Genomic DNA, 21,101 nt, shown 5'->3' with positions numbered 1-21,101 from the left:
CTCCTTGACATTAGTCTTGACAAGTATTTTTTGGATATGACACCAAAAGCACAAACAACAAAAGCAAATATCAACAAGTGGGACTACATCATACTAGAAAGCTTCTGCACAGCAAAAGAAACAGTCAACAAAATGAAAAGGCAACCTTTGGAATGGGAGAAAATATTTACAAACTGTATATATGATAAGGGGTTAATATCCAAAATATCTATAGAATGCATATAACTCAAAAGCAAAATAATAATAATAATAATAATCCAATTAAAAATGGGCAAAGGACCTGAATAGATATTTTTCCAAAGAAAACTTCCAATTGGCCAACAGGTACATGAAAAGATGGTCAATACCACTAATCAACAGGGGAATGCAAATGAAATCCAGAATGAGATATCACTTCATATGTGTTAGAAAGACTATTATCAAAAAGACAAGATACAAGGGTTGGTGAGGACTCAGAGAAAAGAAAACACTTGTGCACTGTTGGTGGCAATGTAAATTGGTATAGGCACCATGGAAAACAGTATGGCGGTTCCTAAAAAAATTAAAAATAGAACTACCATATGATCCACCAGTCCTACGTTTGGTTACATAGCCAAAGAAAATGAAATCACTATCTCAGAGAGCTATCTGCACTCCCATGATTATTGCAACATTATTCACAATAGCCAAGACATGGAAATATTATTCAGCTGTAAAAAAGACAGAAATCCTGCCATTTGCAACAACATGGATGGACCTTGAGGGCATTATGCTAAGTGAAATAAGTCGACAGAGAAAGAAAAATACTGCATGATCTCACTTATGTGTGAAATCTTATACAGCCAAATTCACAGAAGTAGAGAGTAGAACTGTGGTTCTCAGGGGCTGGGGGGTGATGGAAATGAGGAGATATTGGTCAAAGGATACAAACCTCCAGTTATAAGAGGAATAACGCATAGCATGGTAACCACAGTTAACAATACTGTATTTTGTAGTTGAGAGTTTTTATGCGAGTAGATTTTAAATGTTCTCACAACAACAACAACAAAATGGTAATTATATGAGGTGAAAGATGTGTTGACAAACCTTATATATCTTCACAATATATACATCTATCAAATCATCACAGTATACACCTTAAACTCACACAATGTGTCAATTATATCTCAATAAAACTGGGGTGGTGGGAGAATGGAAAAAGTGAGAAATGCTAAAACAGACAGAAGTTCAAGACAGCAGAGTGATTAGCATTGAATCCATCAGCCTCTGCAGCATCAGAACATGGCACCCTCAATGTATATTATGCATGCTCTCACAGTCCTGGCTGCCTTGAGCCCAGACTTAGGGACACACCCAGAGGCCTCACTACCACCTCTGGCAGTGTCCAATACTAGGTACTAAGGCAGTGGAGCCATCAACAAGGAAAACTGACCATCACTGATGGACATCAGTGGACACTCCCATAGGCATTGATGTTTGGGCTCCCATAGCAGCAGGAACTATCACCATCCCCAGGGCCTAGAGTGAACTCTTCCCAGTACTCATTGTCAGAAGCTGAGAAGGGCCAAACTGTGACTCTATTACAAGTCGTTATTATCCCAGCATCTACCACAATACCTGACACAGAGTAGGCATACGCTGAATATTTATGGAATGGATGCGTGAATAAATGGATGAGCAATGAATGAATGAACAAACTAGAAAATATCGAAGTCACTGGATACACATTTTCAACTATGGGAATAAGCTTCAAAGACTGTCTTTAAAAATGTATGAAGGGAATGTTTGTGAACAGTTAAAACTCCAATCAAGGTGGCGGAGAGCAGTCTCAAGGAGGCAGAACTGTATTTGGTTGTAAGTAGAACCCTAATCCAGTATATCAGACTCATGTTTGAAAGAAAAACCACATGAATAGAAGATGATCAGCCGCATGAGCAGAGGAAAAAAACAGGATCCCAAAGGAAGAAAATGTTTACAAATAACTATGCAAGTGTTACCTAGAGGAAAAGGAATTCTGACTGAACACTAACATTTTGAACTTCTTGGTAACAGTACCCCAATCTGTTCCAGCTGGGGGATACTTCTTGAATCAAATCACTCCTAATATTTGGATTCCTTGCTCACCAATCTTCTGCCAATCCAGGCATTTTCTTTTTTTTTTTTTTTTTTTTTTTAAATTTTTATTTATTTATATATTTATTTATTTATGGCTGTGTTGGGTCTTCGTTTCTGTGCAAGGGCTTTCTCTAGTTGTGGCAAGCGGAGGCCACCCTTCATCGCGGTGCGCGGGCCCCTCACTATCGCGAGCTCTCTTGTTGCGGAGCACAGGCTCCAGACACGCAGGCTCAGCAGTTGTGGCTCACGGGGCCCAGTTGCTCCGCGGCATGTGGGATCCTCCCAGACCAGGGCTCAAACCCGTGTCCCCTGCATTAGCAGGCAGATTCCCAACCACTGCGCCACCAGGGAAGCCCCAGGCATTTTCATTTCTTGACAGTTATAATGCTTCCTAAAATTTGACAAATTCGTGCATAGGAGACAAGCCTCTCAGGGCCGGGTTAATGGCACTCTCTTGGGGTGCTGGAAAAATGAGATTTCTGAGCCCCAGGGCTGAGGACTAGCTATGCCCTGATGGTAGTGAAACTCCCAGAGTGAAGGCCGCAAGCTGTGGAAAGTTGCTGGTGGCTGGCTGGTCTTCTAGAAGTCACTTCTCTTCTTTGCCCAGTGCCCTTGCCAATATCACCTCTCCCCCAAGAGAGTCAGAGGAGGACAGTAGGAAAATGGTGAACGCCACTTAGCAACCAGTGGTTTGTAATAAACATAAAAAAAAACACCCTGGAGAGATTAACCAAGATGGCGGAGTAGAAGGACGTGCTGTCACTCCCTCTTGCGAGAGCACCAGAATCACAACGGGCTGCTGGACAATCATTGACAAGAAGACCCTGGACTTCACCAAGGAGGATACCCCACGTCCAAGGACAGAGGAGAAGCCACAGTGAGACGGTAGGAGGGGCGCAATCAGAGTAAAATCAAACCCCATAACTGCTGGGTGGGTGACTCACAGACTGGCGAACACTTATACCACAGAAGTCCACCCACTGGAGTAAAGGTTCTGAGCCCCACGTCAGGCTTCCCAACCTGGGGGTCAGGCAACGGGAGGAGGAATTCCTAGAGAATCAGACTTTGAAGCCTAGTGGGAATTGGATTGCAGGACTTTGACGGGACTGGGGGAAACAGAGACCCCGCTCTTGGAGGGCACACACAAAGTAATGTGTGCATCAGGACCCAGGGGAAGGAGCAGTGAGCCTGGGGGAGACTGAACCAGACCTACCTGCTGGTGTTGGGGGGTCTCCTGCAGAGGCGAGTGGTGGCTCTGTTTCACCGTGGGGATAAGGACACTGGCAGCAGAGGTTCTGGGAAGTTCTCCTTGGCGTGAGCCCTCCCAGAGTCTGCCATTAACCCCACCAAAGAGCACGGGTAGGCTCCAGTGTTGGGTTGCCTCAGGCAAAACAGCCAACAGGGAGGGAACCCAGCCCCACCCATCAACAGTCAAGTGGATTAAGGTTTTACTGAGCTCTGACCGCCACAGCAACAGGGAGGGAACCCAGCCCCACCCATCAACAGTCAAGTGGATTAAGGTTTTACTGAGCTCTGACCGCCACAGCAACAGTCAGCTCTACCCACCACCAGAGCCTCCCATCAAGCCTCTTAGATAGCCTCAACCACCAGAGGGCAGACAACAGAAGCAAGAAAAACTATAATCCTGCAGCCTGTGGACCAAAAACCACAGTTACAGAAAGATAGAGAAGATGAAAAGGCAGAGGGCTATGTACCAGATGAAGGAACAAGAAAAAACCCCAGAAAAACAACTAAATGAAGTGGAGATAGGCAACCTTCCAGAAAAAGAATTCAGAATAATGATAGTGAAGATGATCCAGGACCTTGGAATAAGAATGGAGGCAAAGATTGAGAAGATGCAAGAAATGATTAACAAAGACCTAGAAGAATTAAAGAACAAACAAACAGAGATGACCAATACAATAACTGAAATGAAAACTACACTAGAAGGAATCAATAGCAGAATAACTGAGGCAGAAGAACAGATAAGTGACCTGGAAGACAGAATGATGGAATTCACTGCTGCGGAACAGACTAAAGAAAAAAGAATGAAAAGAAATGAAGACAGCCTAAGAGACTTCTGGGACAACATTAAACGCAACAACATTCGCATTATAGGGGTCCCAGAAGGAGAAGAGAGAGAGAAAGGACCAGAGAAAATATTTGAAGAGATTATAGTCGAAAACTTCCCTAACATGGGAAAGGAAATAGCCACCCAAGTCCAGGAAGCGCAGAGAGTCCCATACAGGATAAACCCAAGGAGAAACACGCCGAGACACATAGTAATCAAAGTGGCAAAAATTAAAGACAAAGAAAAATTATTGAAAGCAGCAAGGGAAAAACAACAAATAACATACAAGGGAACTCCCATAAGGTTAACAGCTGATTTCTCAGCAGAAACTCTGCAAGCCAGAAGGGAGTGGCATGATATACTTAAAGTGATGAAAGGGAAGAACCTACAACCAAGATTACTCTACCCGGCAAGGATCTCATTTAGATTTGATGGAGAAATCAAAAGCTTTACAGACAAGCAAAAGCTAAGAGAATTCAGCACCACCAAACCAGCTCTACAACAAATGCTAAAGGAACTTCTCTAAGTGGGAAACACAAGAGAAGAAAAGGACCTACAAAAACAAACCCAAACCAATTAAGAAAATGGTCATAGGGACATACATATCGATAATTACCTTAAACGTGAATGGATTAAATGCCCCAACCAAAAGACATAGACTGGCTGAATGGATACAAAAACAGGACCCATATATATGCTGTCTACAAGAGACCCACTTTAGACCTAGGGACACATACAGACTGAAAGTGAGGGGATGGAAAAAGATATTCCATGCAAATGGAAATCAAAAGAAAGCTGGAGTAGCGATACTCATATCAGATAAAATAGACTTTAAAATAAAGAATGTTACAAGAGACAAGGAAGGACACTACATAATGATCCAGGGATCAATCCAAGAAGAAGATATAACAATTATAAATATATATGCACCCAACATAGGAGCACCTCAATACATAAGGCAACTGCTAACAGCTATAAAAGAGGAAATCGACAGTAACACAATAATAGTGGGGGACTTTAACACCTCACTTACACCAATGGACAGATCATCCAAAATGAAAATAAATAAGGAAACAGAAGCTTTAAATGACACAATAGACCAGATAGATTTAATTGATATATATCGGACATTCCATCCAAAAACAGCAGATTACACGTTCTTCTCAAGTGCGCACGGAACATTCTCCAAGATAGATCACATCTTGGGTCACAAATCAAGCCTCAGTAAATTTAAGAAAATTGAAATCATATCAAGCATCTTTTCTGACCACAACGCTATGAGATTAGAAATGAATTACAGGGAAAAAAACGTAAAAAGGACAAACACATGGAGGCTAAACAATACGTTACTAAATAACCAAGAGATCACTGAAGAAATCAAAGAGGAAATAAAAAAATACCTAGAGACAAATGACAATGAAAACACGACGACCCAAAACCTATGGGATGCAGCAAAAGCAGTTCTAAGAGGGAAGTTTATAGCTATACAAGCCTACCTAAAGAAACAAGAAAAAGCTCAAGTAAACAATCTAACCTTACACTTAAAGAAACTAGAGAAAGAAGAACAAACAAAACCCAAAGTTAGCAGAAGGAAAGAAATCATAAAGATCAGAGCAGAAATAAATGAAATAGAAACAAAGAAAACAATAGCAAAGATCAATAAAACTAAAAGTTGGTTCTTTGAGAAGATAAACAAAATTGATAAGCCATTAGCCAGACTCATCAAGAAAAAGAGGGAGAGGACTCAAATCAATAAAATCAGAAATGAAAAAGGAGAAGTTACAACAGACACCGCAGAAATACAAAGCATCCTAAGAGACTACTACAAGCAACTTTATGCCAATAAAATGGACAACCTGGAAGAAATGGACAAATTCTTAGAAAGGTATAACCTTCCAAGACTGAACCAGGAAGAAATAGAAAATATGAACAGACCAATCACAAGTAATGAAATTGAAACTGTGATTAAAAATCTTCCAACAAACAAAAGTCCAGGACCAGATGGCTTCACAGGTGAATTCTATCAAACATTTAGAGAAGAGCTAACACCCATCCTTCTCAAACTCTTCCAAAAAATTGCAGAGGAAGGAACACTCCCAAACTCATTCTATGAGGCCACCATCACCCTGATACCAAAACCAGACAAAGACACTACAAAAAAAGAAAATTACAGACCAATATCACTGATGAATATAGATGCAAAAATCCTCAACAAAATACTAGCAAACAGGATCCAACAACACATTAAAAGGATCATACACCACGATCAAGTGGGATTTATCCCAGGGATGCAAGGATTCTTCAATATACGCAAATCAATCAATGTGATACACCATATTAACAAATTGAAGACTAAAAACCATATGATCATCTCAATAGATGCAGAAAAAGCTTTTGACAAAATTCAACACCCATTTCTGATAAAAACTCTCCAGAAAGTGGGCATAGAGGGAACCTACCTCAACATAATAAAGGCCATATATGACAAACCCACAGCAAACATCATTCTCAATGGTGAAAAACTGAAAGCATTTCCTCTAAGATCAGGAACGAGACAAGGATGTCCACTCTCACCACTATTATTCAACATAGTTTTGGAAGTCCTAGCCACGGCAATCAGAGAAGAAAAAGAAATAAAAGGAATACAAATTGGAAAAGAAGAAGTAAAACTGTCACTGTTTGCGGATGACATGATACTATACATAGAGAATCCTAAAACTGCCACCAGAAAACTGCTAGAGCTAATTAATGAATATGGTAAAGTTGCAGGATACAAAATCAATGCACAGAAATCTCTTGCATTCCTATACACTAATGATGAAAAATCTGAAAGAGAAATTATGGAAACACTCCCATTTACCATTGCAACAAAAAGAATAAAATACCTAGGAATAAACCTACCTAGGGAGACAAAAGACCTGTATGCAGAAAACTATAAGACACTGATGAAAGAAATTAAAGATGATACCAACAGATGGAGAGATATACCATGTTCTTGGATTGGAAGAATCAACATTGTGAAAATGAGTATACTACCCAAAGCAATCTACAGATTCAATGCAATCCCTATCAAATTACCAATGGCATTTTTTACGGAGCTAGAACAAATCATCTTAAAATTTGTATGGAGACACAAAAGACCCCGAATAGGCAAAGCAGTCTTGAGGCAAAAAAATGGAGCTGGAGGAATCAGACTCCCTGACTTCAGACTATACTACAAAGCTACAGTAATTAAGACAATATGGTACTGGCACAAAAACAGAAACATAGATCAATGGAACAAGATAGAAAGCCCAGACATTAACCCACGCACCTATGGTCAACTAATCTATGACAAAGGAGGCAAAGATATACAATGGAGAAAAGACAGTCTCTTCAATAAGTGGTGCTGGGAAAACTGGACAGCTACATGTAAAAGAATGAAATTAGAATACTCCCTAACACCATACACAAAAATAAACTCAAAATGGATTAGAGACCTAAATATAAGACCGGACACTATAAAACTCTTAGAGGAAAACATAGGAAGAACACTCTTTGACATAAATCACAGCAAGATCTTTTTTGATCCACCTCCTAGAGTAATGGAAATAAAAACAAAAATAAACAAGTGGGACCTAATGAAACTTCAAAGCTTTTGCACAGCAAAGGAAACCATAAACAAGACGAAAAGACAACCCTCAGAATGGGAGAAAATATTTGCAAATGAATCAATGGACAAAGGATTAATCTCCAAAATATATAAACAGCTCATTCAGCTCAATATCAAAGAAACAAACACCCCAATCCAAAAATGGGCAGAAGACCTAAATAGACATTTCTCCAAAGAAGACATACAGATGGCCACGAAGCACATGAAAAGATGCTCAACATCACTAATTATTAGAGAAATGCAAATCAAAACTACAATGAGGTATCACCTCACTCCTGTTAGAATGGGCATCATCAGAAAATCTACAAACAACAAATGCTGGAGAGGGTGTGGTGAAAAGGGAACCCTCTTGCACTGTTGGTGGGAATGTAAATTGATACAGCCACTATGGAGAACAATATGGAGGTTCCTTAAAAAACTAAAAATAGAATTACCATATGACCCAGCAATCCCACTACTGGGCATATACCCAGAGAAAACCGTAATTCAAAAAGACACATGCACCCGAATGTTCATTGCAGCACTATTTACAATAGCCAGGTCATGGAAGCAACCTAAATGCCCATCAACAGACGAATGGATAAAGAAGATGTGGTACATATATACAATGGAATATTACTCAGCCATAAAAAGGAACGAAATTGAGTCATTTGTTGAGACGTGGATGGATCTAGAGACTGTCATACAGAGTGAAGTAAGTCAGAAAGAGAAAAACAAATATCGTATATTAATGCATGTATGCGGAACCTAGAAAAATGGTACAGATGAGCCAGTTTGCAGGGCAGAAGTTGAGACACAGATGTAGAGAATGGACATATGGACACCAAGGGGTGAAAACTGCGGTGGGGTGGGGATGGTGGTGTGCTGAATTGGGCGATTGGGATTGACATGTATACACTGATGTGTATAAAACTGATGCCTAATAAGAACCTGCAGTATAAAAAAACAAACAAAACAACTAATACTAAACTTTCATTGGGTTATTTGTATGGAAACATGTTAATATAAATGTTTCAGACATTACATGAAATTTCTAAAAATCTTATATTTGTATTTGTATGGAAATATGTATGGAAATATGTTAATATAAATGTTTCAGACATTACATGAAATTTCTAAAAATCTTATATTTGTACTTGTATGGAAATATGTATGGAAATATGTTAATATAAATGTTTCAGACATTACATGAAATTTCTAAAAATCTTATATGTTCTGGTATAATGTTATAAGTAATAATCCTAGTTATTACTTTAAAATGTATATCTCAGAAATAACTAATTTTCTTGTCAACTGCATTATTATGAACTGTCATCAAATCTTTAACCGTGGTCATTTTTAAGTCTTTTGTCATTTACAGACAGTTCTGGGTGTACTCTGATGATTTTGCAAATATGTTCCTATAAAAGGGTTTCATCTTCAAGAAATACATGGAAAAGACTCTGACAAGTACAGGTTTCTGGTAACGGACTGTACTGCTGAACTGAATGAATAAGCATTTTCAGAACTCTAATGAAAAACTGATGAACTCATAAAAGTGCTAACAAAAGATCAAGATGAAAAAAAAAATTAATTACATGGGACTGAGTGAACTGATGAGGATGAGTATAATTTTTGTGACTTTCTGTCTGAATTTAAAAAAAAAAAAAAAAAATTCCACAAGGACTCAGAGGCAAAGAATATACAAATCAATTTTCACTGCAAAGTAAAGGAGCTGTTACAGTGGAGGATTACTGGACTGAATGTCAATACTATGACATAGTATGAGTGTGTTTCATGTTTGGTAATTGCAATCATTGTTGCTTTTGTTGTGGTCATCCATGTACAATGCTTGGTGTCAGTCGATTTATCTCTTGTAAAAATAAAATACAGTGTGTGTGTGTGAAAAAAAAAAAAACAAAAAAACAAAAAAAAAAACACCCTGGAGTTCCCCAAAAAGGTGTAAAGAATTTTTAAATCTCTGGATTTTTCTACAAAGAAAATAGAAGCAGAACCAAAGAAAATCCATTTTGTGTCTGTCACTATGACGCTATACTTTGTTGGGCCAGTGTCTCTGGGAAACTTTGTTTACACCATATTTATCCCAAATCTAATAAAATTCAAAGTCACTTAGTATTTGCTTCTGTGCATCTCACCAAGTCGCCAATTACTTCCAAATTACCAAGTTCATCTTGTTCACTGATTATCTTGGTACCTCTGAAACATTTGACATTGTAGATCACCAGCTCTTAATGGAAACTTTTTCTATTAGGCACAATGATGGGGCAACATGTTGCCTCTCACCCTATCTCTTCAGTGGCTTCTTCACTAATTCCAATTTTTCCTCCTTATGCCTACTGGAGTTTGAGTCTTCAGACCTCTACTCTCTGTCTTTACTCCTAGCGAGTCCTGACCCATTCTGACTACTCCAACCATTTTCAACCAATATTTATTTATTGAGCAGCTCCTGTGTGGTATGCTATCTTCCTCGTAATTGTGACTCAAGCCCAGCCCTGACTGGTGTCTGGAACATTAGATGCATGCCTTTAACAGAACTTCCGGACATTTATGTGTTGATGGCCTACCTTCACCTCCAACAAAGCACAGTATTGGATATGCAAATCAAAATAGCTTAAATATAAATGAAAATCATTTGCTCGAGCCCAGGTTTAGAGTGAATTTCAGGATTCTGGCTTCTTTTTTCTGTCTCAGTTCTGCCCTCTTCCCTGGGTTGAATTAATGCTCAGGCAGGTTACTGGCCTTAGCACCATCTTCTTAGAAACCTCCACACCATGAGAGCCAAGTGGAGGAAGAAGCAGATGGGCAGGCTGAAGCCCAAAAGAAAAAAGAAAGATGAGTTAGAGGTCCAAGCAAACCACTACCTTGAACACTCATAGAGGCCACAAGAGCAGAAATATGGAAGGCAGGTGGCCAGGCACAATGGTACAAGTTGTTAGATTGCATGCTACTGCCTGGAACTTGTTTCAATGGATCTAGAACTTCCATAGCCATCTTGTTGCCACAGCCCCTGCTGAGAGGCCCACTTGCACACACCAAAACAGGCTCTCTTGGTTCTGTGACATTCTGGACTGGTTGTATTCTCAGGTGTGGCTGAGTGTAACACGTGTACAATAGATCATCTCTTCTGCTGCCTTAAAAAATATCCTCAGGTGGACTTTCTCATTGTAATGAGTGGTTGCCACAGTTCCAGGACTCAAATGTACATCTCAGATTACAGGAGAAGAGAGCCTCTCTTCCACAGCCGCTGAACAGAAGCTAATGGCTTTATCCTGACTGATGAATTGGGGTCAGCATCTACCTCTGAATGGTCACTGTGGCCAGAGAAATGCTTTGAGCTGTTGGTTTAGGTCACAGCTCCAGGCTCTTTCCTGAATCAGTTACTGGGGCAAGGGGATGTGATTATCATGACTAGCTTAAGCCAAACAGAGCCTTTCTCTGTAGCTAGAATTGTGTCAGCCCCACCAAAAGTATGGTTGCCAACTAATGGGAGAAGGGTGGAATGGATGCCAGAGAGGCAACCAATAGTTTTAGCTACATCTTGTCTATTTGGAACCCATAGAAAAAGAAGAATTCTGTATAATCAAGTTTCCATACAGCTAAGGGTTTACTTCATTCCTTATACATATTAACCAGCTTGAAGGACATAGTTCAGAAGTGTATTCTTTATATCTTCTACTATTAACAGAAGTATACCGAATATAAATTAACTATTTAATGATGATTTGAGGTCATCATGCTGAAAATTTATTATTGTACCAATTACAGTACAGGGACTGACCCCAGGAATTACTGAGCTGTGCATGGCTATGGCCCATGAAATGATCCAGAACACTATGAGCTTTAACAAATTGTATCTACTTTTTATGACTCTTCTTTCTCTTCCCTTTCTTTAGATTGCTACTTCTAATCTACAGTGGAATAATGAAGGTTTTTAAATTGTGTATAAATTAAAAGTAAAAAGAAATCGCCTAGGTGGAAATATGCCAGAATGCAAACCATGGTTGCCTCTAGGAAGGGGTATTAACTTGTTTTTATTCATCTTTGTTTCCTCATTATTGTTGTCTATAATGATTAAGAGTAACTTTTATGATCTCACACACACACACACACACACACACACACACACACACACACACACACCACACACCCCATACACACACACATGCAAAACTAAACAAAGTAAATAGGATTTGGGTGGTGCCTTAAAATTCCCCAAGTGGAAAAATGTCCCAGGTATTAATTCTTCCAGCCTGTGACAGATTTTCTAGCAGATTTAAGGCCTTGTTGTTGATTCTCTGTTGCCTGGTGTTTTCTGGGTCAGGGAGTATATATGCTTGAAGCGAAGAGATCATAGAAATGTCAAAACATACCAGGGGGAAGGTCAGCTACCTACCTACCGCGAGGCTTTGACCTGGTAGCTCTCCACCAGGCAGAGACTGGCCTTCAGCCTTACAGATGGGGAAACGCAGTTTTGCCTGTGCCTCAGGGTTGCACAATTCATGAGGATGATGACTCAACACTGTGGAAACTCATGATTGACATGTGTGCTTCTTACCCAGAATATCAACTTAATGACAGACAATGAAAAAGGACCTGCTACTCAAAAGGAATTTCTCTCCCGGCATAGAAAACCATATGGGGAGCCAAATTATATTTAGAAGGTTGATTTGGTGAGCATAAAATTAGAACAAATTACGAAGTGTCATAAGGTTAAAATAGCCTGGTACATCATCCATCAACAGGCTGGGTCATATCTGCCAATCACACCTGACTGCCTAAGGCCTCAGACCATTCCGAACAATGCTTTTTGGACACTGCCAAACTTTATCTTCATGGCTCACCATTTTATTTATTTCATTACCAAATAACCCCCTTTCTAATGAGCAATTCTTTCTTTGGATGAGTTAATACAGTCACAGGCTTTGGATAAAGATTATTGCTCTTAAAGTTACTTTTCATACTTCTCTTTACATATAGCTCTGGGAGAGCAGTTTTCAACTGCCAGGGCCACCTCGTGGTTACCTCCCACTCTACATACTGTGTTCAACTTCTAAGAGAACCGAAATCCAAATCAAAAAGAGTACAAATAAATATAAAACCAAACTAATTACCTTACCCACAGCTCCTCCACCAAACCAAATCAGTTCCCCAAACTACCTTATCTTTTTAAAAAATTAATGATAAAGCTCATCTTCGACTCTTCTCTCTCTGTTGTCCCTTATTCTTGAGGTGGCCAAGTCTTATTTTCTCCTCCTTCTCAATGTCTCCCCCATCCATTGTTTGCTTTCCATTCCCACTGCCCCACTTTTTTAAAAAAAATCTCAACCTGAATTACTGCGAGTCCAGTAATTCCTTTCCTAGCCTCCTGTTTCCTCTCTTCTCCTCTCATCTGCATATCATTGCCCTATTAATCTTCTAGAAACTTTCTCAAAATATTTAAGGACCCCTCATGACACAAAGAATGAAGTGCGAATGCTCTGGACCAGTGCTCAAAGTTCTCCCAAGTTCGGTCTTTATGTTCTGTTTGGCTTTGCTTTCTGTGATGCCTCAACAGGACCCTGCATTTCAGCTTTGTATATTCACTATGGACAAATGAAAAAGTTAAATACAGACAATACTTATGTTTTGTAATGCAAACCTACTGGGAAGAAGTCTTAGAAATCAACACCAATAGATACCGTTTGCAGATTTTCATATTAACAACTCATTCAAATTTAAAAAAAAAATTCCCTGTATTTACCTTCACAGACACATACATACTTTCATAGAACCATGGTTAGTTACCAGGTAATCAACGAGTATCCATAGCTGCAGTCATGCTTTTGAAGGAAACCTAAACCTGTCCAATATAGGTCTTAATCCAATGACAACTTCAGACAAGCATCGCATAACTCATATTGACTAGTGACCTACAATCATTCAGGAATATCTTGGGACATAAATGTCTCTGACATTTAATGTGATAGAAACTCTGCTTATTTCTTACGCAGGCAGGATGTGACCTTGAGGGACATAATATGATCTGTTGGGTTTAGTCACCTTTCAGTAAGAACCCAACACAAAGTGATTTGAGCAATAAAGGGAATATTTTGACTCATGTAATTCAAAACGTGACATAGCTATACCCAAGTATTCAAACATGAACATATCTCAGCTCTGCATTTCCTCATGCTTTATCCCCAGTAGATTCTTTCCAGATAGAAGGAACGACCAGCAGCTCAGTCTTAGCAACCAGAGCAAAAAGATGGTGTCACTTTCCCAATACTATCAATAAATATGCTATGGTAGATTCTTATTGGGCCAGCTCAAGTCATATGCCCATTACTGAACCAATCATTGTGGCAGGGGGGTACATTGTCTTGATTACCCAGGACTGTCTCATATACTCCTGCTCCCTGCTGAAGCCACAGGATGGGGTCAGCCCCACTGCACTACATGGATTGAGAATGGAGGAAATGTAGTTCTCCCAAGGAAAATCAAATGCTGTTATCAGAAGAAGCGAGAACAGATACAAAACAAACAGGTGAATACTAGGGGCAGATTCTTACATTAATGGGCATCCCTATTATCTCTTACTATCATATATTCATTCATGAGACCCACAACTTTATAATCAAATTTTAAGATTAACTTTAGCAATTTGTATCAATATTTTTAATATACATACCCTTAACCCAGCAATTCCGTTTCTAGGAATGATAGCTCTGCTATTAAGTATTTTCCTACGTGCCCAACACTGGCCTGTGTACATTGCAGACATTATTTCATTTAATACAGAACTCTAGGATGGAGTGGTATTATCTCTATCTTTGAGCTGAAGAAATTGGGCTGTTAAGGGACTTAAACAAGGTTGCCCAGCTAATAAGAGGTAAAGCCAGAAGTCAGCCTTCAAAGTCTTCACTACTATTAGTTACTTCCCTCAGCAGTCTCTGTGGCATATAGTCTCATGAATTTATTCTAAGCAAAACTATGACAGATGAGAAAAGATGTACATCCCAGGAGGTTATTTATAAATATTTGTCCACAGAACTCAAGTATGAAATAAAGTTTCAATAAATTATGTCAACCTACATATTCCCCTCATTATCAGTAAATATATACTAAGTTCTTACTTTATAAAATGATAAAAGATTAATGACTTTTTTGGTAAGGCTGTGAAATTACAATTTTTTTCAAACCAGTTATCTAAACTACGGAAGCATCCACAGTTAATCAAACACAATAAGGCCTTGTGCATTGTTTCATATCTCTCACCATGTCAGTTTACCATTTAGGAAAAAGTTGGATACTTAATCTGTACAACAACTCAAAATATATCTTTATACATTGCAGCTGTCTATTATCAGGCCAAAGAGAGCTTTAGGCTAAATTATTTAACCTTGATGACACTCAACAGTGGAACATTCCATTAAATTGGAAAGTGAGTGGCCTAGGAGCCCACAGACCTGCTGGTTTTAACCATTTCACCCAAGAGTGAGAAGCTTCTGTTAGCAGTCAGAAACCTTCGCTCTGCCCTAGTCCCCAAATCAGGGCAAAAGAGGGGGCAGGACAGCAATGGCCCTGAAGCCAACGAAGAGCTTAGACCACTCTAAGGACAGCTGGAAAGGTAGCCATACCGGTCTAGGTTTCTGACAGCTGCCTGGACTAGGTGGGAGGAGGGGGAAAACTCAATACATAGAACTCTGTAACACATAGAAAGATCAGTTAATTTATAATCAGTCTGTTTTTACCATGCCTCTATTTCTCATTATCCTCAGGAATGTATCCTCAGCAAATATAGCCTTAAAACACTCCTGAAAAGCACATGAAGGAGAAGCTCATTTGCACAAGAGTAATGATTTAGTCCTGTGAACTTTTAATTTGCATAATCCCCTTTCCTTTCCCCCTTTTGTAAAGGTCTTTGATATATTTTTCTCCAAATGACGTGGGTTGGGGAAAAGAATTAAGCATGCATCAAAGTTCTCCCTCCTGTGTTCTCAGCTATTACATTAATCTTTAAGATTTTTCTCTCCCGTTTATTAAAAATCAGTGACTCATCCAACTTTACACATAAATCCACATCAAAGTTAATTAGAATCTTGGTAGGCTAATGTTTGTCTCTTCCCTTATTAATTCCTAGAAGCTTGAAGCAAGGCTCTGTGTGTGATTGTGGAAGAAAGGAAAAGAGAAGCCAGTGGACTGACCTGCTAGGGCTTCACGGGCAGTGTTCGCATGGCTGGATGCAGAGTTGGGCCCAAGCCCACCTGCTGTGAAGAAGGACCAGGCCTCTAAGTAGCCCTGCTGATGGTCAGATCAACCTCCTCTGGAACTCCAGTGAACTCTGACACCAATCTGAAAGAGGGAAAATGGAGGCAAGAATTAAACCACAGAGGATAGAGCCTTGCTTGTTGTCTTTTGCTCTCCCTCCTCTATAATCAGGAAAAGCAGCCAATCCTTCTTGTAAATTGACTTTCTCTCCTTCCTTCCTGTAAAGTTAAAAAAAAAAAAAAAAAAAAAGATACCATGCAGCTTTGTAGAACTTCTACTGGAAGCAGGAAAAAAATAAAGTGCAAGAGGTAAGAGGATAGCGCAAGATAGAAATGATCACGCAGCAAGACATTTTTGCGTTTGGTTTTCTCAAAGTGTACCTGGAAAGAGAATGTAGGGAGAGTACATGAGTAGGACAGGGGATTCGATCTAATGTACTTATTAGTGAGAAACTGACAGCACCAGCTCCAGGATTTTATTGCATATTGATTTTGCTTTAGGAAGTATGTGTGGAAATCACATAAAACAAACTGAGAAAACAAACTTTCTTCCCAAACCATTCTTGAAATGTGTTGGGAAATCTTCCGAAATATTTTCTTATTTTGAAAAGTTAGTTACATTATTAACATTCCAAAGTCTAAAGAATACACAACAGGAAAGCCAAAACCTCATACTTCTGCCCCATAACAAGAGGCTTAAATTCTCCACAGATAAGACAAGGTAAAGTTTTAGAGCATAATAAACTTATTTCACATTTGAAACTACTCTTTATAAAGCCATATAATTCCATGCTATATGTAAGGAGATAATTTGAAGTCCTAGAAAAACTTAAAACCTAAAGAGTTCATATTGAGTTTAACCCACACTGGAGGGCTGATGCATTGTATTCAGAGCTTCCTCCCTTAGCTCTGATGACTAAGACTTTGTTCTGGGTCACATTCCCTGTGCTCAGATCCCTTCCTCCCAGGAAGTTTCTTACCCCTTCCCACCACCTTCCTCTCCCCCCTCAAAACACAAGTGTCAGGCCGTCTCACCAGCTTGCCCAGAGCCAATGCTCCTGAGCCCCAGCTTGAGTTCACCTCCCAGGAGGCTCTTCTGCCTCCAGAGAACAAGAAATCCAGGCAGGATGAACCCCCAGAAGAATTGATAATTCCAGAAAAAGAACAGGGATGGTAATAGGCAGAATCAAAGGCACTTTCAGTCCCACAGAGGGGTGGCCACAAGATTGCTTTGGATCAATGGGTTCTTCACACCATTACACAGCATGGCTAAAATGTAGGGCTGGGGGTGGGCACAGATGCCTCAGATATGATAATCAGTTTATAATATTCACATTGTCACATAAGACCAGGTAAACCAGACTTGGGTTTTGCAATTTACATAGCCAAGTTCACGTCCTTGTGGCAACTCTACCACATTTCTACCCGTCACTGTTCAGTCCCTTTGAGATATGAAAAGGGTTGTTTTCCAACATCCCTTGGCCCTTCCTTCCCTAGATGCTACATTTAAACTTCATCTTCACTTTTCAATGCTCAACCCACCCTGCTCTTAAGGATCTATTGTTGTTTTGTATGAAATAAAATGATAAACATTGAATTTTGACACACCCTCTGTGCCATACTAATTCAACACCTACAACTGAGACGTTTGTTTTGATTCATTATATGTAACAGAAATCATATAGAGGAGCCATGTTTTATGCAAGGATAGGTCTAAAGTCAGCATGTAAAATAAAATCACGTAGCAGCTAAATTTGTTATGCCCTTAAACTAATTTGGAATGCATAATTTTGTGTATACAGCTCTACTCAGTAATATATATCACTTTCAAATGATTCCACTTAATATAAGTGAAAAATATAATTTTCAACATTTTTTAATTTTGTAAGAAGAGAGAGAAGTTGGTATTCTTCATTGAGTTCCGAATAAGGTAGCTGGCTTGCATTTAGAGTGCATGTTCTGTTAAAAAAAACCCAAAAAACACAACCATGTCTTTAAGGGCTAGAATCCCACAGAGCAGCAAGATGCTCCTCTCTGAGAATCACACAAGAGCTAGACAAAGCAGGGGAGCACCGGTTGTTGGTGTCATGGTGGATGCACGATTAAAATAAATATTTTTGTCCTTCTCTCACCTTTATCTTGTTTTTTATTGTTGTGTAGGCTGTTTGTTTGCTAAGCCAAGCACTTTTAGTTGAATTCCCATTAATTAAATGTGTATGTGTATGAAATGCAACTCCACTGTAGAGGCAAAAATGTGTATCAGGTTGATTACCCAGCAATGTTCACTTATTTGTCTATTTACTCTAAATATGAAGTTTGACTCCTTTTTACTGGGGGATTGAATCTCCTATTGCCACTGCTGCATGCAAAAAGATGTCCATATACACATGCACAGATGCATGCGGGCATCACACACACACATGCACATACCGCCACCACTGAGGGGGCAGTATATGAAACACCCTCCTGCAAAATCTCCAGTCAAGGTTTAAGCAACTTCGTCCCACTAACTGTTAAACCCCTTGGCATCTACAACCCCACCCCACCCTTGGCCATGTGGCCAGATGTCTCATCTACTTCCTTGTGCCCCAGAAATTACCTACATGGTGCCTACAATGCCCCTTTGGGCACTGAGTTCCTCCGGGGCCCCACCAGTACCCTGCCCTGGTCCAGGGCCCTGCTGTGTGCTGCAGGCTCTGCTGCCCTCGCTGTGACCTGCACTTTTGCCATGGCCACCTTTCTGCCCCCAGCACTGCTGGTAGTCTCTATTGTTGCTGCATGTGCTGCGGTAACCAGTACTGCTGGCTGCCTCTCCCCTAGAAAGGCAAGAAAAAGAGGAAACCAAGACACTCTTGGGTACTAGTCAGCTCTCTCCTTCAACAGTTCAAGGTCTGAATTTCTGGGTTATATGGAGTCTTGAAGATACTACCGCAGGAGGGAAGGAGGGGGCCTTGTCAGCAAAGGGCATATTTCAGGTTAGTTGATGACGGGAAAATCATTAACATGAAATAACGGCAACAACAAACACTTATATAGCACTTAGAACACCCTAAGCACTGTTTTAAGTGCTGACACACATTAACTCATTTAAGGCAACTGTTTTGCCCCCTTTCAACGTTAAGAACATGTTGCTACCTGTATTGGCCTCCTAGCCCCACCCCAAACTTGCCAATAGGAGGGAAATCCCTTTCTCTCCCATCGTCAGCCGGAGTGACAGTTCTGTCTTCCCAGTCAGGGCATACTCAGATTGCATATGGTTGATAGCTGGCTTCTCCCAAATTCTAGCAGTCCTAGATTACTAGATTACAATATAAAGTGTAGGCTTCCTAGGAACAGATAATGTGTTTGCATTCACATTTTTAATTTATTTTTATTTACTTATTTTTGGCTGTGTTGGGTCTTCGTTTCTGTGCGAGGGCTTTCTCTCTAGTTGTGGCAAGCGGGGGCCACTCTTCATTGCGGTGCGCGGGCCTCTCACTATCGCGGCCTCTCTTGCCGTGGAGCACAGGCTCCAGACGCGCAGGCTCAGTAATTGTGGCTCACGGGCCCAGTTGCTCCGCGGCATGTGGGATATTCCCAGACCAGGGCTCGAACCCGTGTCCCCTGCATTAGCAGGCAGACTCTCAACCACTGCGCCACCAGGGAAGCCCCTGCATTCACATTTTTAAACTCGTTTTATAATGAAAATGAGTAGGAAACATTTATACATACATATATACATGCATATGCATTGATACGTTTATCTCATATATATGAGATACACATGATATACATATGAGAAAACAAATGTCATATATATATAGTCATATATATATGAGAAAAACATATATAAAAAGTAGAGAGAAGAGTATAATAAACCTTTATAAACCAGTCCTAATTTCAACAATTATCAACATGTGAATAATCTTGTTTCATCTATACCCCACCCACAGAATTATTTTGAAGCAAATTGCAGACATCCTATTATTTCATCTATAAATACCTCAGTATGTGTGCCAGTTATCAGTTTAACATTCCGCAGCTCCAAACCCACCCTTCTTTGTTCCAATGTGTGATTCTGGAGCTGGACCCTAGAAACATTTCTCTTTTGCCAGCTAGCAAGATGTTAAGCTTTGTCGTTAGAGGACATCAGAGGGACCCTGGAGGCGGAAGGGGTGTCTCTTCCAGGCCTCACTGTGCTCTCCCCTGTCTGTTCTTGTAGTCTCAGGCAGCCGCAGCTCAGGAGCCGCATAGGGGCACTCACCTCCCAGAGAGTTTGGCAGCACCCAAATGGGTGGCTTCCCGGTGAGTTCTATTGGCATCTCAGCCAACCTCCCAGTGAGTCTCACGTGTGCTCAGCTGGGGTCCTCTCATGATTTTATATATGTGTGTGTTTGTATACAGCTATATGCAAACACTTCCATGATTCTAAAGTTATAGCTACAAAACAAATATTTAGTGCAGTCTAGCTTCCATTCGTGTCCTCTTCCTTTTCCTTTAAGAAATCATTTTTCATTAATTTGTCAATTCTACCATTTTTAAAGATAAAAGCAAAAATATTCACATTCCCTTTTCTTTAAAAAAGGTAGAACACTATATGTACTATTTTGTACTTTGCTTTTTTCCACTTAACAGTATATCCTGAAAATCACTTCGTAAATGTAGAGAGACTTCTACTGCAGTTGCTTAGTATTCCCTGAGTGAATGCACGGTATTCAACCATCCCTGAACTGGCGGACATCTGAGTTGTCTCCAGTCCTTTGTTATTATAGGCAATGCTTCGGTGAACATGTCTTTTCATTTCTATGTCAGAGTATCTTCAATACTGTATCAGTTAGCTTTTGCTATCTATAGGACATTACCTCAAAACTTAGTGGCACAGAGGAACATCATTTATTAGCTCAACATTCTGTAGGTCAGCAATTTGGGCAGAGCTCAGCCCTGTCCTTCCTTCTGCTGTTTTCACTCATGTGACTGAAGTCAGCTGTCAACTCAGTTGGAACTGGAGAGTCCAAGGTAGACTCACTCACATGTTGGGAGGTTGGTCAGCTGCCGGCCG

General features: G+C 40.0%; 1 long non-coding RNA gene across 1 annotated transcript in view; it reads right to left on the bottom strand.

Moving 5' to 3' along the window:
- LOC132368600 (uncharacterized) overlaps nucleotides 1-21,101 on the bottom strand; it is a 38,887-nt gene that overhangs the window by 15,091 nt on the left and 2,695 nt on the right. Inside the window, exon 2 of the long non-coding RNA XR_009504135.1 lies at nucleotides 16,001-16,148. This is a non-coding gene — a long non-coding RNA (uncharacterized LOC132368600). The remainder of the gene's footprint in view (nucleotides 1-16,000; nucleotides 16,149-21,101) is intronic.

This window comes from Balaenoptera ricei, chromosome 7 (genome assembly GCF_028023285.1).
Source record: "Balaenoptera ricei isolate mBalRic1 chromosome 7, mBalRic1.hap2, whole genome shotgun sequence".
Lineage (NCBI taxonomy): Eukaryota > Metazoa > Chordata > Mammalia > Artiodactyla > Balaenopteridae > Balaenoptera > Balaenoptera ricei.
This window is presented reverse-complemented; position numbering and strand designations above follow the sequence as displayed.